The 8,376-nt window shown below is 33.8% G+C and overlaps 1 pseudogene; it reads left to right on the forward strand.

The window, feature by feature from the left end:
• Positions 1-307: 307 nt before the first annotated feature.
• LOC102893090 lies at positions 308-7,539 on the forward strand (annotated as a pseudogene).
• The last annotated feature ends 837 nt before the right edge of the window (positions 7,540-8,376 follow it).

Genomic DNA, 8,376 nt, shown 5'->3' on the forward strand with positions numbered 1-8,376 from the left:
GAACTTTTGATATTAACTTGAAGACAAAAAACTGGAAGTTGGTAATTTATTTTCTATGACCAGAAGGACATCATTCATTAAAATAATCTATCAATAGTTGGTATAGATTATTAGCAGTATTAATTCCAACATCATCATTTCTCCTACATAGAAATTAATTTCAGAAAATGATATTCCTAATTTCCCACCACTCATTAGTGGCAGAAGCGGAACTAATGATAATAATAATAGCTTTACTTAGTGATGCTGTTTCATGGTGTACAGTGCTGTCCCATTCATTTACTTAGAGTCACAATCACCCTATACGATGGATCAGTATCCTCATTTTATACACAAAGATATTAATTCTGAGAATGTGCTGAAAAAGCTGTCCAACATCAGAAGCAAAATAGAGGATCCTGCATTTGATATCTAACTGGACTGGCCTTCAGAAACCATGAATAACTTCAACTTGTTGCATTGTTTCATTACTCTCGCCTACTGCACACCTTAAAAGGATATTTTATGTATCTTTAAGGGCTTTTTAAAGTAGTCACTTAATTGATTATTGATGATCTTTAAACTATTATTGAATTATGGGAGTTGACCATAAATCTTTATTGATCAGATACCTCTGTCTCTTGTATCACATGAATGTTAAAAATACCACTTGGAAAAATCTTTGGGTAATTAGAGAAAGAGAAGTTACATCTTGTATCTGTAAACATTTAATATAACTATGTATCGAAACAGAGGGTGTAAACAGGTATTAGGGCAGCATTTTCACGGTAACACTCATCCTTTTCAAATGCTTCTCCATAATGATATTTCAGCCTGAATATAATGAAACATTGTATGCCAATTCCCTTTCTTCTTTTCAATTTTCAATTGTCAGTCAGGGATCTTCCTCCAAATTACTGTATATATGTTTTTCAATCAAGAGCTACCCATATCACAAAACTGTAGTAGTGGTTGTTTTGAGAAATGGAATACAATATTTCAGTTAAAATCATTTGCCTTTCATTATAATTTTCTAAAAAGTAAAAGAAGAAATTTTATTAAAATAATTGTTTTTCTCTCCTTAATGGCAATCAGGAGATTAAGAATAATTTCTGAATCATTATAAATTCTCTGATATTAGTTTTCTATTGTTACACAATATTATCACAGACTATTTTCACGGACTTAGTGACTTATGAAAACACATAATTAAGTCACAGTGACTGTGGGTAAGAGTTTGGGCATGGCTTAGCTGCATCCTCTGATTCAAGGTCTCATAAGGATGAAATTAACGTGTGTGCTGAAGCTGTGATCTCATCTGACACTTGACTCAGGAATGATCTGCTTCTAAGTTCTTATGTGTTTGTTTGCAGGATTTAGTTACTTCGAAGGCTGTGAGACTGAGAGCCCCATTTTCTTGCTGAGCGTTGGCTGGAAGCCACCTTCAGCACCTTGCCGTGCAGCTGGCAATATGGCAGTTTGCTTCTTCAAAACCATCAAGGAAGAGGGATCGTCATAGCAACAAAGATTACAATATTACAAAATCTACTCATGTACTTATAGAAACACTGATCCATCATCTTTCCTTATTCTATTGGTTACTAATAAGTCAGAGACCCTGTCCACACTCAGAAGAGGATCACACAAGGGTATGAACACCAGGAGTCAGAAATCATGTGTGTAACCCTAGCACCTGTCCTCCACAGACCACCTTCTGAACTCGTTATTCACATCCCTTCCATGTGCAAAATACATTCACCCTCTTTTCAATGTGACATTCATGAGAGACTGATCCTGTTAAAGTATTAGCTGAGTCCATGATCTCATCACCTAATAACATTGGATCTAGGTATGGATGAGGCTCTTTATGAGTAGTTCCTTTGTAAAATGAAAGAAACAAGTTATCTCTAAAATGTAGAGACAAGTGTTCTGTCCCCTGCCTTACACACCCAATATGCAATGGTTGAACAGTCATTATGGGACCACCTACAGGCATTCCTATTAAAAAGGAGGAAATGAAGAGAAGTAGTCACTGGTTCTAAAATTTCTGAAATCCAGTCCTGTGAATGGTGGAATTTCTTGATTATGCAACGAGGTCAATGAAAACTCTCTTTTGCTTTTAGCTGTACATTTTTGTTCTTGTCTGATTCTTACTTTTAATGAGAATTGCAAGAAAGGGATAAAGCATTTTCTTTTCCAATTTGTTTAATTGAAAATAAAATAACGGCTCCCTTCTTCTTTCTCCATTGTATTCTGTATATGCCTATATTATAGGGTATTTTCTAAATTGAAAAAGCAAAACTCATGGCATGGAATCATAACAATCAAATTTTCATTTAAAGTATGGCTTACCTTTTTTCATGAAACTAAGCTGGCAACAGGCCACATGTTAATTGGGAAAGAAATAGACATCTTTTCATTCAACTTGCTTTGTAGAAGCTATTTACGATCCTACCAAAACTGATGCTGGAGGAGGGAGGAGAAAAAATTATTATTAAGGTCATAGTATTAGTCATAATACAGAGATTCATTTCTTGAACCTAGGAGATATTTAACACATATTCTTTCTTCCATGGGCCTCAGTGTCTGCCCTAGGACAGTAGATCCCACAGCCTGCTTTGCAGTATAAGAATTTAATTGCCATAACAGGACATCCTTTTGGACAAAATTCCTTTTGAGAATGACCTCAAGTTGACATTTGAGGTCATTCTTGGTATTAAAATCTCTAATCTACTTCCCAGATCAAACATTCTTTTCTATTATAGGTCACTGTATCTTTTCTCATGGTTCAGGGAAGCCCTATTTGCAGCTTGAGTCATGGGACACGTATACTAACCAGATTCCCCTGGGCCCAGTGTGACTTACAGAAATCCAGTGGCAATGACAGCATAGGGAATACAGTCAATAATATGCTAATAACTACATATGATGTCAGATGGGTACTACACTTATGGAGTGATTACTTTGTAAGGGATGAAAGTGTCTAATCACTATATTGTACATGTGAACCTTATATAAGATTGTATCTCAACAGTAACTGAAAAATAAGTTTTTAAAAAAGTGTCTTATGAACTATAATCAGTATGCTTTGCAGTAGATTCCAAGAACTTATTCTCTTATAACTGGAAGTTTATATCCTTTGACCAGTATCTCTCCTTTCCCCATAATCCCCAGTCACTGGTGACCATCATTCTAGACTCTGTTTCTATGACTTCAGTTATTAAATTGCACATGTAAGTGGGATCATACAGTATTTGTTTTTCTCTAATTTATTTCACTTAGCATAATGCCTTAAAGGTCTATCTATATTGTTGCAAATGGCAGGATGTCCTCTTTTCTTTTGTCTGAATAAATCCCATGCATATACTACATCTTTTTCTATTCATTCACTGACGGACATTTCAGTTGTTTCCATTTCTTGGCTTCTGTAAATAATGCTGCCATGAACATGGGGGTGCAGGTATCTATGGAGGTCCTGATTTCATTTCCCATGGACATATAGAGTGGGACTGCCAAGCACACGATAGTTCCAGTTTTAATTTTCTTAGGAACCTTCATACCGTTTTCCACAGTGGCTGCACCAATTTATATTCCCACCAAGAGTGCACATGGGTTCCCTTTGCTCCACCCTTAACAATATGTGTCATTTCTTGTCTTTTGATAATAGCTAACCTAACAGGTATGAGGTGACTTATCATTGTGGCTTTGATTTGCATTTCCCTAATAATAAGTAATGTTAAGCACCTTTTAATGTACCAGCTGGCCATCTGCATGTCTTCCTTGAAAATACGTAGATTTAGTTCCTCTGATAATTTTTTAGTTGGATTTATTTCTTCCATTGAGTCGTATAAGTTCTTTATATCGTTGTACTCATTTTTGATTTTTATCTTGTGTTATATTATTATTGATTGATATTGCTTATTTTTGAGCTTTATATAATAGTATCATATTGTGTGTTTCATCTAGGACTTGATTTTTAACCTATAAGGCAATTTACCTTAGATTTAACTAAAATCATTTAAATCTAAAGAAAATGGGAATCATTCAAATATATATGATACTGAGGTTTTAGTTCCACACACAAATGATATTTCATTTATTTAGGTTATATTTAATATGCTTATTTTTAAAATAATAGACAATATTCAGGGTTTGTACATTACTTTTTAGATTGACTGTCAGACTTTCAAGTTTTGGATCTCCTGAAAATGAAGTCCCTTAAAAAATCTACTTCCCTGCTGCCTATTACAGTTACTTTTAATATGACTTTTACATATTGATATTCATGGACATCTCATGACACATTACAGTGTTGTCTGTAAAACAAGTTTATGGTTTTTTGTTTTTGTGGGTGTTTACTAGGTGTCATAAGTACTACCCACTTGGGAATAGTCTCTTTTTCCCTTTGATGGTTAGATTTAATTACAGATTCTTAAATTCAGTTTCAGTGAATGTAAATGCTAACTGCTGTGACCAACAATTCTTGGTATTCTTATTTCGTTATTATTCTGCTTTCTCATGACATCAGGTTGCAGCAAAAGACTTCGGCGCAATCCTGTATTTTCCTTCTCACTATTTTTAGGAGAAGGTAGGAGATTCTTGAATAGTTTCATTGTTTCTTTAACAACCCAGTATTTTATTAAAAAGCATGTTATCCCCAGGAAAAATTAGTTTTGGATCATTCGGTCCTTCAGAGTACTTACTTCATAATACCCAGAACTAGGTATCATATTACATTTTAACGTAACAAATGACATTCTAAATTCAGGAAGTCCACGTACCATCTAATGTCTCCACTGAAAAAAAATTCTAAATTCAGGAGGTCCACGTACCATCTAATGTCTCCACTGAAAAAAAAAGGAAAATATATATGCATCCTTAAAAAGTATATTCTTAGAAGTTCTTTATGAATGCAATTTTTTTACATGGCTTTTCCCCCTACTTTCATGGGATAAAGGTTGACAAATGTAAGGTTTACCAAATAACATAAAATTTGTAAACAGATAAAAGTCACTATAATAATTACTCATTTTAGTTAATAAAAAATATAAATTAAATGCCTAAAAAGTATCATGTATTTCTTCTATATATTTGCTCAGAAACATGTGCTTCATTACATTAAGAAGTTAATGTCACAGTAAAAGAAAATGTATAATTTATTTAGTGGGAATTTTGTGAATAAAATGCATATTAGATTCCCTCCAGATGTATTCATGTCTTATTACAAAAATTTACCTTTTGAAAGGGAACTAAAATGTACTCTTCATTCATTTTGCTTTTTATATATTTGAGTCCTAAAACTAATTCTGTCTACTTTTACCATATCCAAATCTGTGACATAACAAATTTTAAAAATTACAAAGGAGATATCACTCTAAAATATATTTTTGGTAAGAATGTTCCAAGCACATTATAATGTGTTTTGAGCTGTAGCCATTCATTGCAGTGTAACAGCACCTTGAGGGAATTTTAGTGTGTGTTCTATTTAGTAGTTTGATCAGCATATATCATCATTTTCAGCTCAGCATGTAGACAGAAATAAAACCATAGCTACATAACATGTGTGTCATTTCTGGAGTTAGCTCAGATCCTTGGGGTTTTATATTCTGATAATTTTTTTGCTAAATTACTCTTTTGGCATTTTAGAAAGTTGAACTATCTCTCATCTAGTGTTTTCAGGATGAACTTGTTAAATATTTTAACAAAAGACTTAATGTAATTAAAGAAAAAGTGACGCTGTGAGTTTTCCATATACAATAACAATGTGGAACATAAGTCAGTTTTTTAAAAATTATCCATCAGGCTTGTGTCATTAATATTCTCCTGAATGCCACAGTAAATATATATTTAAATATGATAGCATTGTTCAAGATAGCATAATTTAAAATTCTCTATCTATCGTATATAACAGTTACCATCAATAATTATCCTCTTTTACTGCAAGAAGATATTCTTTTTCACTCCAGGTAACTAATAAAAAAAATGTAAATTATGAACCATGAATACGCCGATTTGGTTTTGAAACTGACACTGTGTAAAATATTGACCATTACCCAAAGGAAAAAATTCAAATACACCAATAAGTTTACCTTGTTGAAAACTTGCAGGCATTGTATAGAAAATATGCAGACACTGACAAAAGATTATAATTTAATAAAATGTTGCATAGAGTTGTGTTTTTCATTTTAATGAACATATGTAAATATGAACAATCTACTTTCAAGTCAAACCAAGAATGTAAAATAAAAAATTATGCAAGCCTGGTTTAACACTACAGCAAGCATCTAGGCCATAAATAATTCTAAGAGTAATATTTAAATAGAAAATTAAAATGTCATTATTTATTAATTAAAAACACACACAAACTGTGTGTGTGTGTGTGTGTAGAGACAGAGAGAGCTAGGGGACTGTGATGTTGAATCAGACAACTAATTTATAATTTTTTATCTTTGGAAAATTAATTCAGAGAATTTTAAAATAAACAATTATATAGAAAAACTTTAAATATATGAAACTCAAAGCACTAGTAAAATTAAGGTCAAGATAACCAAAATGAAGCAAAATATTGATATTAAATTATGCAAACAAGGAACTTAAAAAAAAATCAGAGTTTTCAAATTTCCAAATAAGCAATCTGTTAGAACATATATATATAAATTTTTAAAAATGTGTGTGTTTGTATATATATAATAGACATATATATAAAATATTATTTAAGACTATTGAAATAGTGTGTGTGTGTGTGTGTGTGTATAATTTTCCTCTACCTGCCCAAGATGCTGAAAAGAAAGGAGGCCAGGGGAAGAATATGGCCCTGGCATCTACTGTCGTGAAGAAGCAGAAGTCTAAGAAGGTGATAAATCCACTGTTTGACAAAAGATGTGAGAATTCTGTCATTGGACAGGACATCCAGCCAGAAAGGGCCCTCACCCACTTTGTCAAAGACTCTGCTTCATCCAGCTGCAAATGGCAAAGAGCTATCTTCTGTAAGCAGCTAAAATTGCCTCCCATGATTGCTCAGGTCACCTTTGGACTGTCAAATATCTACTCAACTGTTTCAGCTGGCTTATAAGTATGGACCAAAGATAAAGCTAGAGAAAAAGAAGAGACCACTGACTCAGGCTGACAAAAGAACTGTCGGCAAAGGAGGTGTCTCAACTCAGAGGCCATCTGCCCTTAGAGCAGGGGTTAGCGCTGTCATGACTTTAGCGGAGAGCAAGGCTGGGCTGGTGGTGACCACATCTGACACAGATCCCATGGAGCTGTTTGTCTTTCTGCCTGCCCTGTCTTATAAGGTGGGGGTTCCTTACTTACTGCATTATCAAGGAGAAGGCCAGGCTGGGACATCTAGTGCACAGGAAGAAGGCACAGGAAGACCTGTACCACATCATATCCACATAGGTTAATTCAGAAGACAAAGTTGCTCAGGCTAAGCTGGTGGAAGCAACCAGGACCAGTTCTAATGACAGATACGATGACCTGCCATCACTGGGCAGGCAGTGTATGGGTCTAAAATTTGTGGCTCATACAGCCATGCTGGAAAAGATAAAGGCTAAATAAAATACTTCCTACCAAATTGAGTTAAATGTACACTGTTGAGTTTCCTGTCTATAAAAATAATAAAAATTCTTCTTTAAATAAAAATGTATAATGGCACCAAATGCTTGTTACAAATGGCAAAGAAAACTATTTAAGAAAAATATTTGATGACAGAAGGAAATCTAACCTTGGGTAGTGAACACACAATGCAATATATATAGGACATACTATTGAAATGTACACTTAAAACTTACTTGATTTTATGAATGTCATCCCAACAATTTTTAATAAAAAAAATACAATTGTTATTTGCAATTTTTTTTTAAAAGACTATTGCAATAGGGTCAAGAGATAGAAGTCAATGCTGACTATAGCAAAGGCAGTTGGGATTTATAGCCAAAGAACAGAATAAAGTGATCAACGGATGGAAAATTACTAAGGGGAACTTGATTAACAGTAAGGAGACTCTTGCTAAACAAACTTAACAGGATTCTTACTTAAGACAGGCCAAGGTTTTAGCTATCAAAGGTAAAGAATGAAGACTTTTATAAGTATCAAGAATGAGAGCGATTCTGAATAAAATGGCTTAGCAGAATTCTTTGCAAAAACTGGATTCTGCAGGCCAAGAGCAACAGGCCAAGATTGAGGCCCGGTCAAAAGAGAAGTCAGTTAAACCTAACTAAAATTTGTCCAAGGAGAGAGTCTTTGTCAATTGTATGTATGTGTATGTGTTTGTGTATTTTAAAATCCTTCTGTTAATGGCACTAATCAGTCCAGACATAATGGCTTTGAAGGTTCAAAAAATATTACAGAATAAAATGGAGAGGAAGGAATGAAGGAAGGAAGGAAGGAAGGAAG

Source organism: Pteropus alecto, unplaced genomic scaffold (assembly GCF_000325575.1).
Source record: "Pteropus alecto unplaced genomic scaffold, ASM32557v1 scaffold72, whole genome shotgun sequence".
In the NCBI taxonomy this organism is placed as follows: domain Eukaryota; kingdom Metazoa; phylum Chordata; class Mammalia; order Chiroptera; family Pteropodidae; genus Pteropus; species Pteropus alecto.